Consider the following 27,415-nt stretch of genomic DNA (forward strand, 5'->3'; position numbering starts at 1 on the left):
TTTAGGCTGAGTCGACCTAGGGGAGGCCCAGGACCGATTCGGATAATCCGTCACTTGGTGTTGGCCGTGAGCCGGAATCGATCCCGGGTCGGCCGGGTTTGTAGCGCCGCGCGCTAACCACTACACTACCGCTCCCCGTACTATAAGCACACACGCACACATACATACATATATCTAGACAAATAACACACAAATAGATATATACATACACGTGCATATACAAACATCCCTTCCGTACTATAGCCGTTACCAGCTTGATGATGAAGCAAGGGCTCTTAGCGAGCAGGAGCCATGCACAATCATAGCACACACATTAACATCGGCACCTATATACAAATATCCCCCGTATAGGCTTAACAGACTTTCGAGGCAAGTGCCGTTTCGCGAGCACCTTTGAAATAAGGCCGGCTCGGTACACGAGGGGCAGATGGGTGGGTGGCCATCACCACGCCCGACCCCCTTTGTATCCCCAGTGGCCAGGTTTACACACCGTACTGTATTCACGAAACACATGCATATGACAAACACACATACATATAGACTTGTGCAAAAACACACAAAGAACCCCCCTATCTATAGCCGTACGGACCGCAAGAGCAAGCGCTCTTAGCATAAACACAAAGACAAAGTTCCCCCGTATAGCCTCAACAGACCTTTGGGGCAAGTGCTGTGCGCGAGCAACCTTGAAGGCCGGCACGTGCAGCACACGAGCGGATTGGTGGTCAACACCACGCCCGACCGTATTTGTCTCCCTAGTGGCGATGTTTACACACCGCACCACACACACACACACACATGTACACACACACACACACACTCTGCAGTACCTCATGACCTCTTGAACTCTGCTATCCCGTCCCTGACCCCGGCGCGCCCAGCCGGGTCCGATTGGTGCACACCGGCGGAGAGGGAGGAGAGAGGGAGGGAGAGAGAGAGGGGGGAGATGAGAGGGAGATGGGAGAGGAGAGGGGAGATGAGAGAGGATGAGATATTACACGGAGAAGAGAGAGAAACAAGAAAGGGGAGAAAGACGAGGACGAGAGAGAGAGAGAGACGAGAGTAGTGGGGGGGAAAGACATGGGAGAGATATCAGTGCGAAGGATATTAGAGAGGAGAATGGTGGAAAGAGAGGGAGAGGGAAGAGGAGGGAGAGAGATTAGAGAGTGCAGGTCGCTCGCTCGCTCGCTCGCTCTCTCTCTCTCCGATGCGGCCGTCTGGCTGCTAATCAACCCGTGATCCACAGAAGCCTCCGAGTCCACGCGTATCTCACTACAACCACCACCACCTCCTCCTCATCTCTCGCTCCCCTCCGAGTGAGAGAGAGAAGACTCCATGCCGGAGTGTATTTTTTTTGGTGGCCAGGCGAGATGCGACGCGATGCTGTGCTGCGTTTCGTGGTGTGGTAGTCATGTGGGTGCGTATGTGCGATGATGTCTCCGTGTGTGTGTGTGCGCGTTTATAGCGGGGAGCGGTGGTGCAGCGGTTAGCGCTACGAACCTGGACGCCCGAGTTCGATTCCCGCTCACGGCCAATACCCAGCGACGATTATCTGAACCGGTCCTGGGCCGTCCCCCTAGGTCGACTCAGCCTCAACTGAGTAGCTGTAAACATCTTCACCGGGGAGACAAAGGCTGTCGGGCGTGGTGCTGGCTACCCACCACCTCGTGTGCCGTGCCGGCCTTCATAGGTGCTGCTCGCTAACAGCACTTGCGCTTACAGTCTATTAATGGCTATAGGGGGGAATGTGTGTGTTTTTTGTGTGTATTTATACACAACACACAATGATCATACGTGTCCTCATGTAGAATATACATGGCAAAATAGACCAGCAAATCATACGGCTCATTCAGACCTGTGGAGGGGTGTGTGTGTGATTGTGTGTAGTGCGTGTGTGATTTTGTGCAGTGTGTACGTGTGTGATTGTGTTTTTTTGTGTAGTTCGTGTGTGATTGTGTGTAGTGTGTGTGTGATTGTTTTTTTGTGTGTGTGAGCATAGTTGTGTGTTTGTGCATTGTGCGTATACATCTGAAGAGTGTGTGTTGGCGGAGTGGAGTGTGATTGTGTCTGCGTGTGATTTTTTTGTTTGTTGTGTGTAGTGTGGGTGTGTGCACTGTATGCATGTGAGTGTGGGGTGGCGTGTAGTGTGAACGTATCGCGTGTGCGATGAAATGTGATTGTGTGTGTTTGGTGTTTGTATGTATCTGTAGAGTGTCTAGGTGGTATGCACGTGTGCGTGTGTATACAATGTGAGGAGCGGTAGTGTAGCGGTTCGTGCGTTGTGCACCAGTGACGATTACCTGGACCGGTCCTGGGCCTCCCCTAGGTCGACTCAGCCTCAAATGAGTACCTGGTGCGGTGTTTTAAAAACATCGCCACTGGAGAGACAAAGGCGGTCGGGCGTGGTGTTGGTCACCCACCCCCTCGTCTACCGCGCCCCAACACTCTTTTAAGGGATCTTTGTCTTTGTGCAATGCGGTGTGTGCATTGTGGGTGTATTGTGTGTATGTAATTAGGTATATATTTTTGTGGAGTGTGTGTGCATCGTGTGTGCATTGTGCATACGTGTGTAAGGATGTATAGTTGTGTGTACGTGTGTGATTGTGTGCGAATTGTGTGTGGCTGTGTGTATATGTAGGTGCTCGTTAACAGCACTTTGCCCCAACAGTCTTTGTTTTTAGTTTGTGTACTTGTGTGTATTGTACGCATTGTGGGTGCATTTGTGCGGTGTACAGTGCAATATGTGTAAGATGTATATTTGTGTTGACGAGAGAGAGTGTTGGTGTGTCTAGACCTTACATATACACACACGTGCAACGACAAAGACAAAGATCCCCGTATAGCCTTACAAGACTCTTGGGGCAAGTGCTGTAAATTGACAAAATACCGCGCAATGCAACTCAAAAAACACACTTCACAATAACAACAACCGACGTTCGCCACTAAGTGCCGGTGACTTCCCCGCGGCGCTTGTGCCAGACTAGGTGCACATCAGATAAGCTATTAAACGCACCACAAACGTTTACACACCGCACCAGGTACTCATTTAAGGTTCTCCGACACCAGGAGACTCATTTGAGTCTGAGTCGACCTCGGACACGCACCAATGGAATGCAAAGATCCCCCGGGTAGCATTTAACGGACTGGAGGGCAACGTGCAATTAGCGAGCACCTAGGAAGGTCTTAAACAAACAAAGACAAAGATCCCGCGTACAGCCTTAACATACTGTAGGGGCAAGTGCTGTTAGCGAGCACCTATAAAGGCCGGCACGGCACACGAGGGGTTGGGTGGCCAGCACCACGCCCGACCGCCTTTGTTCCCGCAGTGGCGATGTTTAAATACCACACCAGGTACTCATTTGAGGCTGAGTCGACCTACGGGAGGCCCAGTACTGGTCCAGATAATCGCAACTGGGTGTTGGTCGCCGGGTTCGTAGCGCAGCGTAGCGCTAACCGCTACACTACAAACACACGCACACACAGACACACGCACACACAGACGCACACACAGACACACGCACACACAGACACACGCACACAGACACACGCACACACAGACACACGCACACAGACACACGCACACACAGACACACGCACACACAGACACACGCACACAGACACACGCACACAGACACACGCACACACAGACACACGCACACACAGACACACGCACACAAACACACGGACACACAGACACACGCACACACAGACACACGCACACACAGACACACGCACACACAGACACACGCACACACAGACACACGCACACACAGACACACGCACACAGACACACGCACACACAGACACACGCACACACAGACACACGCACACGTGAATGCATACAAAACACACCGCAAAATCACCGAATACGCACAAAGACAAAGCCCCCCCCCCACCCGTATAGCCTGCACAGGCTGTTGGGACAAGTGCTGTTAGCGAGCACCTGTGAAGGCCGGCACGGCGCACGAGGTCCTGCGGTTGGTTGGCCAGAACCACGTCCGACCGCCTTTGTCTCTCCTACACCAGCTACTCATTTCAGTCTGAGTCGACCTCGGAGAGACCCAGAACCGGTTCAAGATATTTCGGTCGTGAGCCGGAATCGCTGCCCCACCCCCCCCCATCCTCCACACAGAGACACGCGGAAATTTGAAGTCAACCAGTCGGACGGAGACGTGGGGGTCAAGAGTTCAGCGAGTCCGAGACTCGAACTTCCGAGCGGCGAGTAGCACGTGGGAGAGCGGGCGGGCGGGGAGGCGTCGGATGAGGATGAGAGGGAAGTGAGACGAGTGGAGGACGAGGTGACAGAGTAGATGATGGGGAGGAGGAGATGGGAAGGCCGGCGGTTGAGCACGAGACTTCGCACCAGTATGAGATGCGGGCGAGGATGAGCAGGAGGGAGGATGATACGTGAATAAGGGTGGTCGAGAAGGGAGATGAGTGGATGATGATGATGATGAAAGCGGAGGACGAGGATAAGAGGAGGAGACAGGGGCGAGGAGGTGGTTGATGAGGGTAGAGGGTAGAGGGAGGAGGAGGGCCGCTGAGTGGCCGTGTCCTCGAGGTGAACCCCGATGCGCGCCGCGGGGTCGCGCGGAGAGGAGACAGAGCGGGGAGAGAGAGGGGAGAGAGGGGTAGAGAGAGGGGAGAGACAAAGCACGATCGTTGTTCCAGAGAGACAGAGCCACGGGCGAGGGGGAGAGGGTGAGGGCGGTCATATACACGGAGGGCATTCACCGACTCGCTCACAGACTCACCCACCGACTTACCCACAGACTAACCCTCCGACTGAGCCACAGACTCACTCACAGACGGACAGACTCACACACCAACTGACACACTCACAGACGGACAGACTCACTCACAAACTGACCCACTGACTCACTCACAGACGGACAGACTCACACACCAACTGACCCACTCACTCACAAACTGACAGACTCACCCTCCGACTGAGCCACAGACTCACTCACAGACGGACAGACTCAAACACCAACTGACCCACTCACAGACGGACAGACTCACTCACAGACTGACCCACTGACTCACTCACAGACAGACAGACTCACACGCCAACTGACCCACTCACTGACTCACAGACGGACAGACTCACTCACAGACTGACCCACTGACTCACTCACAGACAGACAGACTCACACACCAACTGACCCACTCACTCACTCACAGACGGACAGACTCACTCACAGACTCACCCACTGACTCACTCACAGACAGACAGACTCACACACCAACTGACCCACTCACTCACTCACTCACAGACGGACAGACTCACTCACAGACTGACCCACTGACTCACTCACAGACAGACAGACTCACACACCAACTGACCCACTCACTCACTCACAGACGGACAGACTCACTCACAGACTCACCCACTGACTCACTCACAGACAGACAGACTCACACACCAACTGACCCACTCACTCCCTCACAGACTGACCGAACTCACTCACAGACTCACCCACTGACTCACTCACAGACGGACAGACTCACTCAGACTGACCGAACTCACTCACAGCCTCACTCGCTGGCTCGCTCACCGACTTAGCCATATATATATATACCTATAATCTATAATGACACACACACACTGGGTCGTTCATATACATTGGCAAGTCTATTTAATTATAGATTCAAAATCAAATGTATATATCTCTACAAGGACACAAATACAAGCAATATTTTACGTAGACATCCACAGGCAGAATTTGCAAAGGCGCACACATACATACATATACGCACTCACTCATTCACTCACGCTCTCATTCACTCATTCGCTCATTCACACACTCACTCGCTCATTCACTCACTCATTCACTCGCTCACTCACCCGCTCATTCACTCGCTCGTGTCTTCACTCATTGACCCACTCGCTTATTCATTCACTCCAACACGGAGCAGACGTAGGCCTACACAACGTACACGAGCTCAAGATCGTTCATTCACTTAGACAAAGATCTCCCGTATAACCTTCGCATACTGTTGGGGCAAGTGCTGTTAGCGAGCACCAATTAAGGCCACGACGGAACACGAGGGGGGTTGGGTGTGGTGTGGGCCAGCATCAAGCCCGGCCGCCTTTGTCTCACCAGGTACTCATTTTAGGCTGAGTCATCACCTCGACTGGGAGGCCCAGGACCGGTTCAGATATTCACAACTGATGTTGGCCGTGAGCGGGAGTTGAACTCGGCTCGCCGGGATCCCAGTGGAGCGCGCTAACCTCTGCACAAGAGACACACAGAGCGCCCCGTGTAGCCTTCAGTCGACTGTTGGGGCAAGTGCTGTTAGCGAACACACAATTAAAGCCATCACTATTTACACACACACATACAACACACACAAACGCACATATGGACACATATACCCACGCAGACACTAGCATACACATGCACACAATCACTCTGTTAATATGACAAATATATACACACACCTGTATACGCAGAAATATAACACTCTAGAATCTGTACACACACACACATATGTATATATATATATGCCCCAAGTACACAACAAACACAGCAACGCACACGCTCACTCTGTCCATGTGTACAAATACACACACACACACGTAAACACGCACACAACGCGTGTACATACGTGGGCATGCAAGGATACGTGTGTGTGCGTCCGTGCGAGATACCTAGAAACGACGTGGTTTACACACACGCACGCGCCCATTATCCCAGTAACTCAAAGACACAGACGCAGCGAGGCACCTATGAAGGCCAACATCACGCCCGGCCGCCTTTGTCTCCCCAGGGGCGATGTTTACAACACCGCACCAGGTACTCATTTGAGGTTGAGTCGACCTAGGCACGCACAGATATACAACGCGCACGCCCGCTCCCTTAGATGTACAGACACGGGTATAATAAGTACATATATAAATATGTATGTACGCCAACCCTATACACAACCAATATGGCGCATATTAACCCAGAAGCACATGAAGACAAAAGTCCCCCGTATAGCATTTGATGTTATGTTGGGGCAAGTGCTAGAACCGTTGAAGGCCGAAACGATACACGAGGGGCTGGTGTGGTCAGAACCGCGCCCGGCCGCCTTTGTCTCCCCAGTGTTGATGTTTTGAACATCGCACCAGGCACTCATATAAGGCTGAGTCGACCTAGGGGAGGCCCAGGTCCGGTTCAGATAATCGTTAATACACAAGTACACACATGTATACATATGCGAATGAAAATGATAACATTCATCTGTTGAGAATAATCGCAGAATAACGTAACAGACAATCCGCACACTAATGTGGTTTTCATAGCGTAGCGGTAGTAATGTTTTACAATTTAAATATGCGTGTTTAAATTGTATCGTTACAAATAAACGCGTAATAAATACCCGCTCTAGTTAGAAACCATATACATACATAGAGACCTCCAGACTTACATAGGTCCCATACATATATAGATATACATAGAGACATCCATATTTACATAGGCCCCATACATATATGGACCCACAAGACTTACATAGAGACCCATACACCCAGTGACTTACATACAAACCCATAGGAAAACATAGAAACACGTGGACTTACACATACCTACACAGAGACCCCATAGACTTGTGTATACACCCAGTGACTTGTATACAAAACCATAGGAAAAAATATAAACACGTGGACTTACACAGACCTACACAGAGACCCCATAGACTTGTGTATACACCCAGTGACTTGTATACAAACCCATAGGAAAACATAAGAGACACGTGGACTTACACAGACCTACACAGAGACCCCATAGACTTGTGTAGACATATAGACATCATCTTTATCGATAGATTCTTCCCTTGTACGGGAAACGTGAGCTTAGACTACGAACTCACAATAACAACTAACCTTTTGCGACATAATTAAGACGGTAACAAATATCATCTCGCGGAGAGTACGTATATGTTGATCGTCTTACGGGGAGTGGTGGCGCAGTAGTTGGCGCACTCCCGCTTCAAATTCCAGGCCACGTCGAACGTCAGTGGCATCTGCACAATAAATCAAATTTTAAACATTTTTTTGTTTTATTTCACCAGGTAAGGCCCACTGAGCTACGGTATCTCGACGAAGTGGCTGATCACGTGGACATTTACAGCAGCCAAGGACTCTAAACGCGCGATGATGATGATGTTGATTCTAAATGTGGAGGGGAAAAGCCGGAGGATCCGGAGAAAAAAAATCCACGCGACCACGGAGAGAGAGACACCGCAAACTCCAAATACACAGCAGGCGTCAGGATGGAGATGGAACTCACGACCTCCCGTATACCAGGCGAGGTAGTTAACATCTCATAGCCGTCCCGATGATGATGAAAGAGAGAGAGAGACGCAAACTCCAAATATACAGCAGGCGTCATTGTCGGCATCGAACCCACGACCTCATGTGTACCAGGCGAGGAAGTTAACATCTCATAGCCGTCCTGATGATGATGAAAGAGAGAGAGACACGCAAACTCCAAATATACAGCAGGCGTCATGGTCGGCATCGAACCCACGACCTCCTATGTATCAGGCGAGGTAGTTAACAACTCATGGTCGTCCTGATGATGAGAGAGAGAGAGACGCAAACTCCAAATATACAGCAGGCGTCATGGTCGGCATCGAACCCACGACCTCCTGTATACCAGACGAGGTAGTTAACATCTCCTAGCCACCATGTATCGCCCCCACACCACCACCTCCCAATCTCACCATCGATGTTCAACTTCACCAGCACTGACCAGTGTGGTGAAGTATGGTCAATCACCGCACGACCCCGTGTGTTAACGTACGGCGCTTGGGGGGGGGAGGGGGAGGTGGGGGGAGGGGGGGGCATTCATCCAGCAGTGGATAGAGAACGTGCTGTAGGAGTATTTAAACACTGCCTTCTCGTCGCAATCAATTAAACCAAAAGTTGACAAAGACCCCCCCCCCGCTCCGTCAGCGAGCATGAAACACACACAGACACACAAGCAAAACACACATCGTCGCGCGCGTACACAAACCAACATAGATTGTGTTGCTAATTCTGCCGCCGTTGCTGCGATGGTGTGCAAGCACGGTCAACAATAACGCGCGCGTCAACAACAAACTGCTGTGTATAATCGCCGACGTTTCGGCTACTGACCCTTATTCATAGCACACACCCCAACAGAAACAGCTACACGCACGGAACGACAATGAGTTGTCCACAATAAAATTACTAAACCCGACAATTAAAAAAAAAATACAACACACAGCACCGAGCCCAACACGGCAATCCAGCTCTTCTCATTTATCCTGCGTATAATTTCACGGTAGCGCTGTCCGACTGTGTAGCTCTCCAATATGTGTGCGCGTGATCGCACACGATGTCCGACGTTCCGCGAGCACGTGCCGCGAGCGAGCTCCTTCGGCAGCTTTACTGAAGGAACTGATTTTGAAGAAGCCTCCAGCACGCGGCACCGAAACGTCGGACAAACATGGCCGCACACCACACGCGGTTAAACCCCGAAGAAGACACGCGAGAGAGAGAGAGAGCTACACAAAGGTAAAGACAAATCCCCCCTCCCCCGGGTAGCCTTAACAGACTGTTGGGGCAAGTGCTGTTCGCGAGTAGCAGCTGCATCTAACAGCACGACAACCACAACCACGACATCCCCTCCGGCAGCAGACGAAGTCCCCCCACGCGGCTACGTGCGAGGCGCGAAACGTCGGACTCCAATGCCGAAACGACAGAAATAAATGTAAAAAAAACAACAAGACGCGGGTTAGTTAGTAGGGTAGGTAGTAGGGTAGGTCGTAGGGTAGGTTAGTAGGATAGGTTAGTAGGGTAGGTTAGTAGGGTAGGTAGTAGGGTTGGTAGTAGGGTAGGCAGTAGGGTTGGTAGTAGGGTAGGCAGTAGGGTTGGTAGTAGGGTTGGTAGTAGGGTAGGTCGTAGGGTAGGTGGTAGGGTTGGTAGTAGGGTAGGTCGTAGGGTAAGTCGTAGGGTAGGTCGTAGGGTAAGTCGTAGGGTAGGTTAGTAGGGTAGGTTAGTAGGGTAGGTCGTAGGGTAAGTCGTAGGGTAGGTTAGTAGGGTAGGTTAGTAGGGTAGGTTAGTAGGGTAGGTAGGGCGATGGCTTTCGGCCGAGCTTCTCTGTCGGGCTGCACGTTGCTGGAGAGGGGTTTTAAGGCAGCGGTGGTGGCGGTGGTTGGTGGTGGTGGTGGTGAGTTACGGGCCGAGGCTTATTCAGTACATAAATCACCGCGGCCCGAAAGCTTTGCACAACAGAGACGACACGCGTGCGGGTTTCGCGTTCCACATTTGCCGGTCCTGTGACACCACCATCATCATTAACTTCATCATCATCATCAACGTAATCACCACCATCGCCAGCATCATCATCACCATCATCACTATCACCATCATCACCACCACCACCATCACCATCATCAACATCATCATCACTATCACCATCATCACCACCACCACCATCATCAACATCATCATCACCACCACCATCATCAACATCATTAGCACCATCATCAACATCATTAGCACTACCATCACCAACATCATAATCACCATTACCAGCGCCATCATCGCCACCATCATCCTCATCATCACTACCCACATAGATACCCCGTGTAGCCTTAACAGACTGTTGGGACAAGTGCTGTTAGCGAGCACCTATGCGGATCGGCACGCAACACGAGGGGGTGGGTGGCCGGCACCAGGCCCGACCGCCTTTGTCTCCCTAGTGGCGATGTTTACACACCGCACGAGGTACGCATTTGAGACTGAGTCGATCGCCACCATCACCAACATCATCATCACTACTATCATCATCATCATCATCACCATCGCCTCCAAAACAGTATTAGCAGCAGTTGCTGTGGTAGCAGCAGTAGTAGCATCAGCAGTAGTAGGAGCAACTACAGCAGTAGTAGCAGCATTAGTAGCAAACATGAGCAGTAGAAGTATCATCCGTAGCAACTCAATCAATAGCTACTGCTGCTGCTGCAGCAGCAGTAGCAGCTATCTATGGCTGTTGAGCCATGAACGTCGCGTTCCTGCTTGGCCTGTGCTCTGTGCGTGGTGCGTGGGGAGCGGTGGTGTAGCGGTTAGCGCTACGCTGCGCTACGAACCTGGCGACCCGAGTTCGATTCCCGCTCACAGTCAACACCGGTGACGATTATCTGAACCGGTCCCCGGCCCTCCCCTAGGTCGACTCAGCTGTGTGAGAAATAAAATATATATTTCCACTGGGGAGACAAAGGTGGTCGGGCGTGGTGCTGGCTACCCAACCCCCCAGTGTGCCGTGCCGGCCTTTGTAGGTGCTTACTGACAGCACTTGCCCCAACAGTCTGTTACGGCTACGCGAGGGGATGTTTGTCTTTGGTGCTTTCTCACAGCATGTGTCTCTCTTCGGCTAATGGGGGGGGGTCTTTGTCTCGTGGGGAGCGGTGGCGCAGCGGTGAGCGCACTGCACAGACGAACCCAAGCGCTCCCTGAATTCGATTCACGGCCACGGCCTGCATCAGTGGTATCCGGGACCCTCCCGTCAGCTTGGATCAATCTCTCCACGGGTGTCGAATGAAGCTGAGACAAACGCGTGTGTGTCTGTGTGTGAATCGACGGTACTGGGGAGACAAAGGCGGCCGGGCGTGGTGTTGGCCACCTCCTCCTCGTGCACAGTCGCGGGCCTTCGCAGGGGCTCGTGAACACGTGGGGAGACGGGAGGCCTCCATCCAGCAGTGGATTGGCAGATGTATTGTTATATATATATATATACACGTGTGTAGCTATATGCTTACATTTATGTGTGTGTGTAGGGGGAGCGGTGGTGTAGCGCTATAAGCCCTCGCGAGCCAAGTTCGATTCCCGCTCACGGCCACCAACACCCGTGACGATTATCTAAACCGGGACTGGGCCTTCCCTAGGTCGACTCAGCCTCAAACGAGCACCTGGTGCCGCGTGTAAAACATCGCCACTGGGGGAGACAAAGGCGACCGAGCGTGGTGCTAGCCATGCCGTGTCGGTCTTCATAGGTGCTCGCTAACAGCACTTGCCCCAGCAGTCTGTTAAGGCTACACGGGGGATCTTTGTCTTTGTATGAACGGGATATGCACATGAAGGTGGTACTCGTGAACAAAACTGTTCACAACTGCTCTCTCTGTGTAATTCTTTTTGCGGGTGACTGTCATTGTTTTGCAATCGCCATGCGTACGATGCATCTGTACAATGTCCTCGCGAACTGGTTATTCGCACCGTAATCTTCGTAATTAACTGGTGATGGGGTGATTTAATTGCGTCGGAAGAACACAGAGAGTCCTTGTGTTATATACGTTGCGTGTATACGTTGTGTATGCGCGCGAGTGTGTGTATATATATGTGTGTGTCTGTTTGTTGGGGGAGCGGTGGCGCAGTGGTTAGCGCGCAGCGTTACAAAATCCGGCGAACCGAGGTCAGTCTTCCGCTCACGGCCACCACCAAAGTCAGTGACGATTACCTTGCCCGGGTCCTCTCCTAGGTCGACTCAGCCTCAAATTGCGTAGCTGCCGCGGTGTGCAAACGCTAGCACTGGAGAGACAAAGGCGACCGGGCGTGGTGCTGTTCACCCACTCCATCGAGTGCAGCGTGCCGGCCTTCATAGCTGCTGCTGCTGCCCAAAAGTGTCTCTAAAGAGGGGGTCTTTGTTAAACGTTATAAAGCGGCGTGAGTGCGTAATCCACGTGCATGCGTACGCGCGTGCGCGTGCCATACGGGAATCGTCGTCATTCTAATCGGCCATCCGACTATCTACTGCTGGATGAAAACCTCCCGGCTAAAGCCGCGATGTGACAATCCGCCCACTCTACACATACACAGCTGACAAAGATCCCTCCGTAGAGCCTTACCCGACTGCGGGAGGGGGCAAGTGCTGTTAGCGAGCACCTATTAAGGGCGGAACGTTTCACCAGAAATACGCACAGCGAAATGCTTTAATTAAAGGCTGAACTGACCTAGGGGAGGCCCGGCGCAGGTAATTATCAAATCAAGTATAAAATGTCATACGCGTGTAAAGAAACGCAAATATGTACGTGCTACGAAGAAGGGTTGTTGCCTTATTATATATATTAATTTTATTTTAAGTCCACAGTGTTATTGACGAATATGTTTCATTTATATTAATTGGACTTGTGCGGCATCATCCATTATATAGACACGTGTGTACACGCACATATATGACCAGTATATGCATTTATACGCGCACGCAAACATATATACATGTACACACATACAATGATCTCCCTATAACCTACATAGGTTATTGCCGCATGTGCAGTTAGCAATAAGCAATTTTTTTTATTTGATACACGTACACACGTATATATACGCACACACAAATGCACTTATCAACACAATACACACCACAAGCACAAAAACACAAAGCCATTCACACTATACACATACAAAGATCACCCATATAGCCTTTAACATGCTGTTCGGGCAAGTGATGTTAGCGAGCACCTATGAAGGCCGAAACGGGGGTGATGTGGCCATCATACCGTCCGGCCGCCTTTGTCTCCCTACTGACGATTATTTACACACCGAACCAAGTATTCATGTTTGAGGCTGAGTTGACGTAGCGGATGCTCAGGACCGGTTCAGATAATCGTCACGGGATGTCGGTGGCCGTGAGCGGGAATCGAACTCGGGCCGCTGGGTTCGTAGCGCAGCGTCCCTAACCGCTGCGCCACCGCTCCCCACACACGCGCAAACACATCTAGACACGCGCGCACACACACATCTAGACAAGCACACATATGGCCATAGCTCACAGCAAAAAATCCAAAGCCCCCCGATGCCTGCTTGTCAAGCGGCCGCTAAAAAATTAACAAATTATACGAACGGCCCTTTGTATAAATTCTATAACATTTGCAAGCAGTTGAACCAAAAAACCGCGCGGAGCTGTGGGCATGCGCTAACACAACGAGTGATTGGGGGTCTGATGCGAGACCCCTTGACATTACACTCATAACTCACGGCCTCTTTTGTCTCTCTCTCCCATCGGCGCGCCTCTTCGTCTTCGCCCGCACGGCGACAATGCAACAACGCCACGAGTTTCGCGGTCGAAAGCGAGTTTGCGTGTCTCTCCCCCCCTCTCTCTCTCCCCGTAGTCGCGTGGATTTTTCTCCGGGTCCTCCGGTTTGTTTACTTCTCCCCCCCCCCCCCCGCTCAATCCACATTGAGAATCAACATCACTACGCATTTAGATTATTTCGCTGCTGCTGCTGCTGCTGCTATAAATTTCCACTTGGTAATGATGCTGATGATGATGATGAGCCTACTTCGTTGAGTATATCATTTTTGATGGCCAGGTCGCTTCTGCAAGAGAGAGATATATAGAGCTCATTGGATCTTAGCTGGTAAAAAAAAACACATACATTGTTTGGTTTATATGGTAATACCCTCCGCTATGTACACGTATACTGCTACACACACAGGTGCACCGCCATTCTATACCGTTTGGCTGATGTAAATAGTGTTGGGACACGTGCTGCTCGCGAGTAGCACCTATGAAATGTTGTGTGTGGGCGTGTGGCCAGAACCACGCCCGGCCGCCTTTGTCTCCCCGGTACTGATGTTGAGACACCCCGCCGGGTGCTGCATTTTTTGAGGCTGAGTCCACCTAGGGGAGGCCCAAGACCGGTTCTGATAATCGTTGCCGGTGTCGGAAGCCGTGAGCGGGAATCGAACTCTAACCGCTGCGCTACCGCTCCCCACCGCACACAAATATATGTATATGTATACACACACGCGTGTATAACGAAAGTAATACAAAAACTATGGTGCAAGATTAAGGTTTGCGGGCTATTCTCATTACAAAGGTGCACATATATAATTAACTACAATTGGCGCACTCAATGATAGATACACACACGCGCCGATATTCAACAAAACGCACGTAACCTGCGCACAAATACGCAGTACTGTTTCGGAACACACAAATATGTATACGCATAAGCATCCACACACGGACGTACATATATCCTACATACACAGCCGCCCATAGTTAGATGTAGCTACACACACACGTGGCAGCATCGTGAGTGGGGAAGAGAGGGTTACACTTAGCAGTGGATTGAACATGGCTACTGCTCATGATGATGATTGTGATGACAGTCAAAAAGCAAAGATCTCCCGTATAGCATTGCCGGATTTTTTTTTTTTGGGACAAGTGCTGTTGGCGAGGACATATGAAGGTCGGGCTGAGTCGACCTAACAAAGACCCGGGACTGGTTCGGAGATAATCGTCACCGGGTGTTGGTGACCGTGAGTAGGAATCGAACTCGAGTTGCCGGGATTTGTAGCCCAGCGCGCTAACCACAGCGCCACCGCTCCCCACAGCCGCACGCATTGCACACGCATACACACGTGGAAGTCGAACATCGAGTTCGATTTCTGCTCACGACCAACACCCAGTGACGATTATCTGAACCGGCACTGGACCTCCCCTAGGTCGACTCAGTCTAAAATTTGGTGCGATGTGTTTGCAAGTGCTGTGCAGTATAACAAAACAACAAAGACAAAGATCCCCCGTATAGCCTGTAATTACCGACTCTTGGGGCAAGTGCTGTTTTAGCACCAGGCCCGAGCGCCTTTGTCTCCCCAGTGGCGATGTTTACACATTGCAGCCGCTACTCATTTGAGGCTGAGTCGACCTAGGGGAGGGGGAGGCCCAGGACCGGCTCAGATAATCGTCGCTGGGTGTTGGCCGTGAACGGGAATCGAACCCGGGTCGTCGGGTTCGTAGCGCAGCGCGCTAACCGCTGCACCACCACTCCCCCGCAGTGTATAACAACACACGTACACGCACTGTCAATAATAGCAATCTCGAACAGTCAGAAATTGGGCTTCACCTCATTAAAAGCCGGATTATTTAGTTGTTGTCGTTGCTGTTCTTGTTGTTGTTGTTGTGTCGTTGTTGAATAATTAAATATTTATTTCTGCAAACCACATCGTCCTTGTGAGCGCAAAAAAAAAAACTCGCACACGCTCTCAATAATTACGACGACAAACAAACGGACAGAAATGGGGTAAACGTTATTAAGGGAGCTGCTGGCATTATTTAAATAATTACTGTTGTTATTGTTGTAATATAATTATATTATTGCGTATTAGTTATTCATTTGTTGTTGTTGTCGCAAGAACGCGCGGAGATGCACAGATCGGGGTAAGGGGCGGTGGATATCGCCTGAGCAATGGTCGCACAATGCGTTTGCGTTACCCTGTCGTTTATAGAGAGAGAGAGAGATTTATGGGACATTAATGCAGAGTCTACCCCCCACCGTACCCCCCCCCCCACCTCCCCCCTCGCACCCCACCACCGTCTCTCTCCATTGCTCGCTCTCCCTTCGCTCGCTCGCTCGCATCTCTGCTTCCATTCTCTCTCGCTCGCCCTCCACGCCTCCCCCCGTCTCCCCTCCATATCTCTCTGTTACCTTGCCCTCCCTCCTCCTCCCTCCCCCCTCCCTCTCTATCCCCCTCACTCCCGCCTCTCCGTCCCATTCTCTCTCGCCCCCAACCCCCCCTTCTCTCCTCTCCCCTCCTCTCTGCTGCTTATCTCTATGTTACCTCTCTCTGCTGCTACTTCTCTCCTCCTCCATTTCTCACCCCCCCCCCTCTCTCTCGCCCTCTATCTCCCTTAGCTCTCTCGGTCCCCCCCCCTCTCTCCTTTCTTTCCGTTCCATCTGTTACCTCTCTCTTCTCTCTCGTGCTCGCTATCTCCCTCCCCTCTCCTTTCCATCTCTCCTCTCTCTTCTCTCTCTCGACGCTCTCCAACTGTAAGGGCATTTCTCTCTCTCTCTCGTCTCCCGATGCCCCAAGACACAACGGGGCGCAACGTGCGCTCGCAAACACAGCCGAGTGTGCAGGTGGTGCAACTGCGGGGATTTCTGACAGAATTGGGAGGGGCCGATCCAATTCATTGCATGCCATGAGGCCACGGAAGGACACAAATAACAACAATGGCAATATTCTCTCGTGTCACTAACGTTCCGAGCAATAACCCTACCTTGTGCTAATACACAGGCCACAAACATACAGTGCATTTCATATAGTGCGTACAAATACATTAAGAGCATAACAATATCCTCCGAACGCTACAAAACATGCGCAAATTTCGGTATGAAATTTTTTATAGCCAACATTATATATTATATTATTATGTATTATATAGATTCCGTATCTACACAGATCATAAATTGTTACATCATCATCATCAGCAGCAGCCGTGATCGATCCACTGCTGGATAAAGACCCCCGCCCGCCCCCCTCCCCGACAAAATCCGATACTCATCCCTCTCAAGGTCTCACGATGTAACAATCCATCCACCCAGACATCGCTCCATCTCCCCGAGGGATGTCCCTCTCCCTCTCTCTCTCTCTCGGGCGAGTGTGTTCCATATAAGGCAGAGTTAATTATGATGATGAAGATGATGATTGTGCTGGTGTTGAGTTTAAAATGATTTGTGCTTATGCTCACGCATTGCCCAAAACGCGTTCCGTTAATTTTAATTCATTAAACTTGGAACGAAATTATGATTAATATTATTATTATGAAGGGAAAGAGAGAGAGAGAAAAAAAGACAGTTATCTAATTACAGAATATCAAATTACACCATCGTTTAACAAACATTAACGCATAACTTCGCTTTTATGTACGCGTAAATATAGCACGTGAATTGTTGGGTGAAGCTTGGCACATGATGATATATAATTATAGACAGTACACAGCCTGTACGTTCACAGGGGCGCCGCGGTGGCGAGATGTTAACTCCCTCGCCTGGTGTCCAGGAGGTCGTGGGTTCCATTCCGACCCTGACGCCCGTGGCCATCGTGGATTTTTCTCCGGTTTTTCCCTCCGGGCAGTGTTAGTCTATGGGCAGTGTTGAGTCTATGGGCAGTGTTGAGTCTGTGGGCAGTGTTGAGTCTGTGGGCAGTGTTGAGTCTATGGGCAGTGTTAGTCTATGGGCAGTGTTAGTGTAAGGTGCAGTGTTGAGTCTATGGGCAGTGTTGAGTCTATGGGCAGTGTTGAGTCTATGGGCAGTGCTGAGTCTATGGGCAGTGTTGAGTCTATGGGCAGTGCTGAGTCTATGGGCAGTGCTGAGTCTATAGGCAGTGTTGAGTCTATGGGCAGTGTTGAGTCTACGGGCAGTGTTGAGTCTATGGGCAGTGTTGAGTCTATGGGCAGTGTTGAGTCTACGGGCAGTGCTGAGTCTATAGGCAGTGTTGAGTCTATGGGCAGTGTTGAGTCTACGGGCAGTGTTGAGTCTATGGGCAGTGTTGAGTCTATAGGCAGTGTTGAGTCTATGGGCAGTGTTGAGTCTATGGGCAGTGTTGAGTCTATGGGCAGTGTTAGTCTATGGGCAGTGTTGAGTCTATGGGCAGTGTTGAGTCTATGGGCAGTGCTGAGTCTATGGGCAGTGTGGAGTCTATGGGCAGTGTTGAGTCTATGGGCAGTGTTAGTCTATAGGCAGTGTTGAGTCTATGGGCAGTGTTGAGTCTATGGGCAGTGTTGAGTCTATGGGTAGTGTTGAGTCAATGGGCAGTGTTAGTCTATGGGCAGTGTTGAGTCTATGGGCAGTGTTGAGTCTATGGGCAGTGTTGAGTCTATGGGCAGTGTTGAGTCTATGGGCAGTGTTGAGTCTATGGGCAGTGTTGAGTCTACGGGCAGTGTTGAGTCTATGGGCAGTGTTGAGTATATGGGCAGTGTTGAGTCTATGGGCAGTGTTGAGTCTATGGGCAGTGTTAGTCTATGGGCAGTGTTGAGTCTATGGGCATTGTTAGTCTATGGGCAGTGTTGAGTCTATGGGCAGTGTTAGTCTATGGGCAGTGTTGAGTCTATGGGCAGTGTTGATTCTATGGGCAGTGTTAGTCTATGGGCAGTGTTGAGTCTATGGACAGTGTTGAGTCTATGGGCAGTGTTGAGTCTATGGGCAGTGTTGAGTCTATGGGCAGTGTTGAGTCTATGTGCAGTGTATATGTTGAACCACGTTGAGAATCAACGTCACGCGTTTCGAGTATTTGCCTGTTAATAAATGTCCACGTCATAAGCCCACTTCGTTGAGCTATCGTTTGTGGGCCAGGTCGCTTCTGAAAAAGAGCTACATAGCTCAGTGGGCCTTACCTGGTAAAATAAAAAAAATATTGGTTAACTTCATATTGGTGTGTATCATCACCAGCACCACCGTCATCATCATCACCACCAGCCATGATCTATCCACTAAAAAGTCATCAGTCACCACCATCTCGAACATGGCGGTCTCGCGACCCAGCGGCCACTCCATTGCGTGGCTCCATCTCCGCCGCGGTTGCGTTCCAAGGGCTCCTCCGTGTCGTAACCACCCGGCTCTCCTTCGACTGCCGTTCCGTTCTGAGTCTCGACTGTCGAGTCGGGCGTCATCCCATCCCCCCCCCCCACCTCGCCGTTGCTTCTAGCCTCGATGTGTGATGCCCACTCCCAAGCGGTCCAATGTGATGTGTGTATGTTGAACTTCTTTCACGCCGTACGTAGTTAACCGTGCTAATTGGAGGTGCAATGTTGAGTCTATGGGCAGTGTTGAGTCTATGGGCAGTGTTGAGTCTATGGGCAGTGTTGAGTCTATGGGTAGTGTTGAGTCTATGGGCAGTGTTAAGTCTATGGGCAGTGTTAGTCTATGGGCAGTGTGAGTCTATGGGCAGTGTTGAGTCTATGGGCAGTGTTGAGTCTATGGGCAGTGTTAAGTCTATGGGCAGTGTGAGTCTATGGGCAGTGTTGAGTCTATGGGCAGTGTTGAGTCTATGGGCAGTGTTGAGTCTATGGGTAGTGTTGAGTCTATGGGCAGTGTTAAGTCTATGGGCAGTGTTAGTCTATGGGCAGTGTTAGTCTATGGGCAGTGTGAGTCTATGGGTAGTGTTAGTCTATGGGTAGTGTATATGTTGAACTTCTTTCGCGCCGTACGTAGCCAACCATGCTAATCGGATGTCTCCTAACATGTGCAGTCTGTGTCCTCCGATCCACGCGTGTTTACTTTCTACCTATACAGCACTGTGAGAGAACGCGTAGTGCACCAATACAAACAAAATAGGCCCCGAGAAAATTAAATGTTTTTTTGCTCCAATGATAACAAATGATGACGACAATATCGAGAGTTTTACCAAATCCGCCACTGGCCCAGAGTGGTGAAGTATGGCCAAATAACCCCCCCCCCCCCCTCCTCCACTCCACGACCCGCACCGGTTTGGGAGGCCTTCATCCAGCAGTGGATTCACCAAAAGGCGATTTTTGTACCTGTCACGTGCACACACACATATATATATAAATATATTCTGTTAATCTGTCAATGTGCGTGTCCCGATTCGGCCGATGAAATAGGAGTAGGTGTATGTGTGCAATTTGCCATGTGACATATACAGGTTATAAAACCCATCGATATACAATACAAAACGTCGAGACACTTACAGATACGACAGCAAACGTTGGCAAACATATATTTCGCCGCGTAAATATAGTTTAAATACATATGTGCGTAAAGGGTTATTTTATGTATACAATTTGGTGTGTGCCTGTAAACATCGCGGGGTAGCGGTAGTGGTTACTAACCCGAGTTCGATTCCCGCTCACGACGAATAAAACAAGCGCCGGGTATTTCAAGCGGTCCTGGGCCTCTCCCCTAGGTCGACTCGACCTCAACTGAGTATCTGGTGCGATACGTAAAACATCAGCACTGGCCAGAGACAAATACGGCCGGGGATGCGTGGGGTTAGCCACGCAGGCCTTTTGCCAGAGCGCTAACCACTGCACGACCGCTCCACCAAAAACAAACACGCGCACACACACACGTGTACACAGTGTGTGTGTGCGCGTGTATGTGTGTGACAATGGTGAGCGGTGGTGTAGTGGTTAGCGCGCTGCGCTACGAACCCAGCGTCCCGAGTTCGATTACCGTTCACGTCCAACGCCGGTGACGAATATCTGAACCGGTCATTGGCCTCCCCTAGGTCGACTCAGCCTCAAATGACAAAGGCGGCCGGGCGTGGTGCTGCCCCACCCACCCCAGCCGTTCCGGCCTTCATAGGTGCTCGCTAACAGCACTTGCCCCTCCAGTCTGTTACAGGCTACACGGGGCATCTTTGTCTTTGTTTGGTGACACGTATGTTACCGTTGGTCGAATTTCTGCTGTGTCAGTGATAATGGCCGGGGCTCAGCGGAAAGCACGGAGGTAAATATATAAAGAAATAAACTCAACCACACAGCTATTATATATTTATTTGTTTTTTAAAACCCAAGAATATTTTTTCCCCTCGCTTGCTGCCAGAATACCAAACCCCACAAGCCCACAAACCCACAAGCCCACCCCCCCCCCCCGTCTTATATAAACACAGCGCAATTGAAATTGGTGTTGACAGCGCGATACATTTTAGTGAGAACACACAGAGGTGTCCCCATACTTTCCCAGAATGTATAATATGCGTGTACGTACACGCGCGCGCGCGTGTGTGTGTGCGCGCGTGTGTGTGTGTGTGCGCGCGCGTGCGTGTGTGTGTGTGTGTGCGCGCGCGTGTGTGTGTGTGCGCGCGCGTGCGCGTATGTGTGTGTGCGCGCGCGCGCGTGCGTGTGTGTGCGCGCGTGCGCCGATGTAATCGCGGGGAGCGGTAGTGTAGCGGGTGAGTGCGCTGCGCTACCAACCCGGCTAACGGACAGAGTTCGATTCCCCGATCACGGCCAACACCAGCGTGACGATTATCGGAACCGGTACCCGGGCCTCCCCTAGGTCGACTCGGCCTCAAGTGAGTGCCTGGTTCGGTGTTCTAAACATCGCCGCTGGGGAGACAAAGGCGGCCAGGCGTGGTGCTGGCCACCCACCCACCCCCCTCGTGTACGGTTCCGGCCTTCATAGGTGCTCGCTAACAGCACTTGCCCCAACAGTCTGTTAAGGGGCATATTTGCCTTTGTATATAATGGTGCGCGAGTGTGTGTGGAGCGGTGGTCAGCGCACTGCGCTACGATACCCTGCGCACCTAGGTTCGATTCGCATCAACCACCGGGGTCACATCGTCACCACCCATCATTTCACACGCATACAAGACAAAGACAAAGATGCCTCTCGCAGCCTTAACAGACTTTGAGGCCAAGTGCTGGAGGCGAGCAGCTGGGAAGGAGGCTGACACGGTGCACGAGGAGGTGGATGGGTGGGTGGCCAGCACCACGCCAGCGGCGATGTACACACACAGCGCTAGGCACTCATTTGAGGCCCAGAACCGGTTCAGATAATGATCATTTCTGGTCATAGTGGCCGTGAGAGAGAATCAAACGCAGCGCGCTAAGCACTGCACCACCGCCACCCCTCACACCCCCAACATCTCGTTTAGGCTATAGAAGGGATCTTTGTCTACGTGCTGTTAGCGAGCACATATGAAGGCTGGCACGGCACACGAGGGGGTGGGTGGCCAACACCACGCCCGGCCGCATTTGTCTCCCTAGTGGCGATGTTTACACACCGCACCAGGTAATTTTTGTGGCTGGGTCGACCTAGGGGAGGCTCAGGACCGGTTCAGATAATCGTCACTGGGTGTTGGCCGTGAGCGAGAATCGAACTCGGAGTCGGCGGGTTCGTAGCGCAGCGCGCTGACCACTATACCACCGCTCCCCACACAGCCACACACACAGCCACACAGTCACACACACACAGCCACACACACAGCCACACAGTCACACACACACAGCCACACACACACACAGCCACACACAGCACACACACAGCCACACACACAGCGACACACACACAGCCACACACACACACAGCCACGCACAGCCACACACACACACACAGTCACACACACACAGCCACACACACCCACGCACAGCCTCCCACAGTCACACACAGCCACACACAGCCACGCACAGCCACGCACTCACCGCTGATGCCGGCCGTGGCCGGGGAGCGGGCGAGAAGGAATGACATCGCGAGAAAGGTCACCAAACCCACCGGAGCTTTCACCTTGGGCCCCCCATCTCGATCTCCCCATAGCCCTCCCGTAATCATCCCCTAACGAAATAAGGGCCACTGATACTCGGCGCGCCGTTATTGAAAGATAAATACATTTCGGTCGCATTGGTTTTAATAAAGAAAATCCTTTATATAAAAACATCGATCTGTGTATATATATAGACAAAGACAAATGTCCAACGTATAGCCTTGGCAGACTGTTGGGGCAAGTGCTGTTAGCGAGTAGCAGCAGCGCCGATGAAGGTGGTCACAGCACACGAGGGGGTTGGGTGGCCAGCACCACACCCCGGGCCGCCTTTGTCTCCCCACGTGGCGATGTTCACACACCGCATCAGGTACTCGCTGGAGGCTCAGTCGACCTAGGGGAGGCCCAAACCCGCTTGAGATATTCGTTACGGATGTTGGCCGTGGGCGGGAATCGAACTCGGGTTGCCGAATCGACTCGAAGAGCAGCATCACTTACCACAACACTACAAAGACAAAGATCCCCCTATAGCCTTAACAGACTGTCGGGGCAAGTGCTGTTAGCGAGCACCTATGAAGGCCGGCACAACACTACGCACATATATACATATACACAAGTGATCGTGCGTATATGTACATAAATATAAACACACACACAGATATGTAAATATATTTCAAAGACTATAAGACGTTTCGGCTTACAGACGTTTGGGGCAAATGCTGTTCGCGAGCCGGCACGGCGAACTTCGAGGGGGTGATGTTGCCATTGCTGTGTTCGACCGACCGCCTTTGTCTCCCCAGTGCTGATGATGCCAACACACCGCACAAACTGCAGTGCTCATTCGATGGTGCATCGACCTCGTGGAGGCTCAGGATCGGTTCGGATATTTAGCGACCGATGTTGTTGGCCCTCGGCGGGAATCGAACTCGGGGGGCCGGGTTCGTTGCACAGTGCGCTAACCACTGCGCCACCGCTCCAATGCAACAACACAAGTCCACGCACACGCACAGCAGCACGTCGAACACCACATATACATTGACAAATTGATATATTACGTGCACGCACATACATCCATACCGCATATATATCTATATGTGTATACAGAAAAGAAGACAAAGATCCCACGTGTAGCCTGTAACAGACTTGGGGCAAGTGCTGTTAGCGAGCAGCTATGAAGGCCGGAACGGCACACACGGGGGTGGATGGCCAGCACCACGCCCGGCCGCCTTTGTCTCCCTAGTGGCGATGTTTACTACACATCGCACCAGGTACTCATTTGAGGCTGAGTCGACCGATGGGAGGCCCAGGACCGGTTCAGATACTCGTTACCGGGTGTAGGCCGTGAGCGGGAATCGAACCCGGGTCGCCAGGTTTGTAGCGCGGCGCGCTAACCGGTACACTACAGAACGCACGCACACACACAGAGACACAAAGATAAAGATAAAGATCCCCCGTATAGCCTGAACAGACTGTAGGGGCAAGTGCTGTTAGCGAGCACCTATGAAGGCCGGAACGGTACACGAGGGGGTGGGTGGCCAGCACCACGCCCGACCGCCTTTGTCTCCCTAGTGGCGATGTTTACACACCGCACCAGGTACTCATTTAAGGCTGAGTCGACCTAGGGGAGGCCCAGGACCGGTTCAGATAATCGTCACTGGTGTTAGCCGTGAGCGGGAATCGAACCCGGGTCGCCAGGTTCATAGCGCAGCGCGCTAACCGCTACACTACCGCTCCCCACACACACAGATACACACGCACACACACAGAGACACACACACAGAGACACGCACACACACAGAGACACACACACGCACACAGAGACACACGCACACACACAGAGACACACGCACACACACAGAGTCACACGCACACACACAGAGACACACACACAGAGACACACGCACACACAGAGACACACATAGAGACACACACACAGAGACACACGCACGCACACACAGAGAGAGACACACACAGAGACACACACACAGAGACACACGCACACAGAGACACACGCACACACACAGAGACACACACGCACACACACAGAGACACACACGCGCACACACACATCTCGTATTAATGCGTAAAATAAATATTTCACTTCTCGGTTCGATTGCTGTTAGCGAGCACCTATTACGACTGCACTCAGCCGGGGGCACGTGGGGGGGGGGGGGGGATTGCGTTGCGTGGCCAGACCCAGCGGCGCCCGTCCGCCTTTGTCACTTCGTCTCCACGACTGCTGATGGGTCCGTGTGTGTGTAGCGGTGGTGTAGCGGTGGTGTAGCGGTGGTGTAGCGGTGGTGTAGCGGTGGTGTAGCGGTGGTGTAGCGGTGGTGTAGCGGTGGTGTAGCGGTGGTGTAGCGGTGGTGTAGCGGTGGTGTAGCGGTGGTGTGCGCGCTGCTGCTACGAACCTGGCGACCCGAGTTCGACTCCCGCTCACGGCCCAAAATCAACGGCGATTATCTGAACCGGTCCTGGGCCTGCCCTAGGTCGACTCAGCCTCAAATGAGTAGCGGGTGTCGGTGCGTAAACATCGACGCTGGGGAGACAAAGGCGGCCGGGCGTGGTGCTGGCCACCCGCTCCCTCGTGTGCCGTTCTGGCCTGCATCGGTGCTCGCTAACAGCACTTGCCCCAACAGTATGTTAAGGCTATACGGGAGGATCTTTGTATTTGTGTGTTTTAGGCCGAGTTAACCTAGGCGAGACCCGAGTCAAGGTCAGACGCAAATTGCTCGTCGACGATGAAGGTGATGACACACGTATGATTAAAACATCGTCGTCGTCGTCATCATCGTCATTGTCATTATTGGAGTGAATGAGTGGTGAAATCAGGTCACGTGCAGGGCGCCGGTTTTGGATTACGATGACGTCGCAAGGATCGTGAAAGATTTCGCCACGGATCCAGGGGAGGCCTTCGTCCAGCAGTGTATTGATCATGGCTGATGATCATGATGATGATGATTACGGAGAATTAAATCTGTTCACCCAGCACAGTCTCGCAAGAGTCTCAAGAAGCAGTTTTATTCAGCAGAGTCTTGACTATGAACGAGAATAACATTTTGTGATAAGGAAACTCGAACTCCAGGAGAGAGAGAGAGAGAAAACCCGACACCACAAATATGGAGAGATAACGCGAAGAAGCCGCACACATCGGTCATTACATCGCGGTCGGGCTCTTTTTGTCTCGTACATGCCGCGCCATCCCTGTGTGTGTGTGTGTGTTTGGGGAGCGGTGGCGCAGTGGTTATCGCACGTCGCTGCGAATCCGCGCTGCGTTGGATTCGATTCCCGAGCGGGCGATAACGTTCGTGGCGAGCGATATCTGAACCGGTTTCTGGGCTCGAGTACCGGGTGCCGGGGTTGCAGACTCTCGCCGCTGGGAAGACAAAGGCGGACGGGCGGGTGTGGTTGCTGAACACGCAGTGACGGCGATCCGAGTTCGATTCTCGCTCACGGCCACCAACAGCAGTAACGATTTTTGTCAATCGGCCCCTTGGCCTCCCTTAGGTCGACTCAGCCTAAACATCGCCACGAGGGAGACAAAGGCGGCCGGGTGTGGCGCTGACCACCGACCTTCATAGGTGCGCGCTTGCAACACTTACCAGTCTGTTAGGGCTTATTCTTAAGTTCTTTATATATATATGCGTGTGCGTATATGTATGTGCAGCACATCAATAAGTCTACGTAAGCTACACGATGCATCTTTGTCTGTTGTGTATGTATACATACAAAGATTCACCGTATAGCTGACGCGGGCTGTTAGGGCAAGTGCTGTGTGAGCGAGCACCCGATTCATACGGCCGGAACACGCTTACAACGAGGGAATTGGTGGTCAACAGACACAACGCCCGGCCGCCTTTGTCTCTCCACTGGTGATGTTTACACACCACACCAGCTTGCTAATTTTTGGCAAATTATATATATACATGTACATTATGCTAAGTCGACCTAAGGGAGGGCCTGGGTCAGTTTCAGATGATGTTGGCTGTGAACGGGAATCAAACTCGGGTCGCAGTGTTTTAGAGCGCAGCGTGCTAACCACTGCGCCACCGCTCCCCGCCACGCAGCACACGTACACAGACAAAGGTTCCCAGCATAGATTCAAGAGACTTTTGCGGCAAGTGTTGTTAGCGAGCACCTATGAAGGCCGACACAGCACACGAGGGGGTGGGTGGCCAGCACCACGCCCGACCGCCTTTGTCTCCCTCGCGGCAATGTTTTACACACACACGTACACAAATACACACACACACACGTACGTATCATTCAACTCATGTAGAAACACCGTGATCTACATTACACGAAAATATGCTCATTGATTTTCCTCTCCTATATTATTATTAATACAGATCCGCGCGCATATATATGTCATTAGCCTCCTCTCTATCTATCTCTCTCTCGCTCGCTCGCTCCCTCTCTCTCTCTCTCCCTATCTCCAACAAAGCCACTAATGCACAA

The 27,415-nt window shown here is 51.6% G+C and overlaps 1 protein-coding gene across 3 annotated transcripts in view; it reads right to left on the bottom strand.

Annotated features, from left to right (window-relative positions):
• Positions 1-27,415, bottom strand: part of LOC133349703 (homeobox protein Hox-B3a-like) — a 355,311-nt gene that overhangs the window by 152,839 nt on the left and 175,057 nt on the right. Inside the window, exon 1 of one of the 3 annotated variants that reach the window (XM_061563376.1) lies at positions 828-1,747. The exons of the other annotated variants lie outside the window; for them this stretch is intronic. The gene's annotated coding sequence lies outside the window, so the exon portion shown is untranslated. Of the gene's footprint in view, positions 1-827; positions 1,748-27,415 lie in introns of those variants that run through there. 3 annotated transcript variants of the gene reach the window in all.

This window comes from Lethenteron reissneri, chromosome 31 (genome assembly GCF_015708825.2).
Source record: "Lethenteron reissneri isolate LAM-NWPU_2019-01 chromosome 31, ASM1570882v1, whole genome shotgun sequence".
Classification (NCBI taxonomy): Eukaryota; Metazoa; Chordata; class Hyperoartia; order Petromyzontiformes; family Petromyzontidae; genus Lethenteron; species Lethenteron reissneri.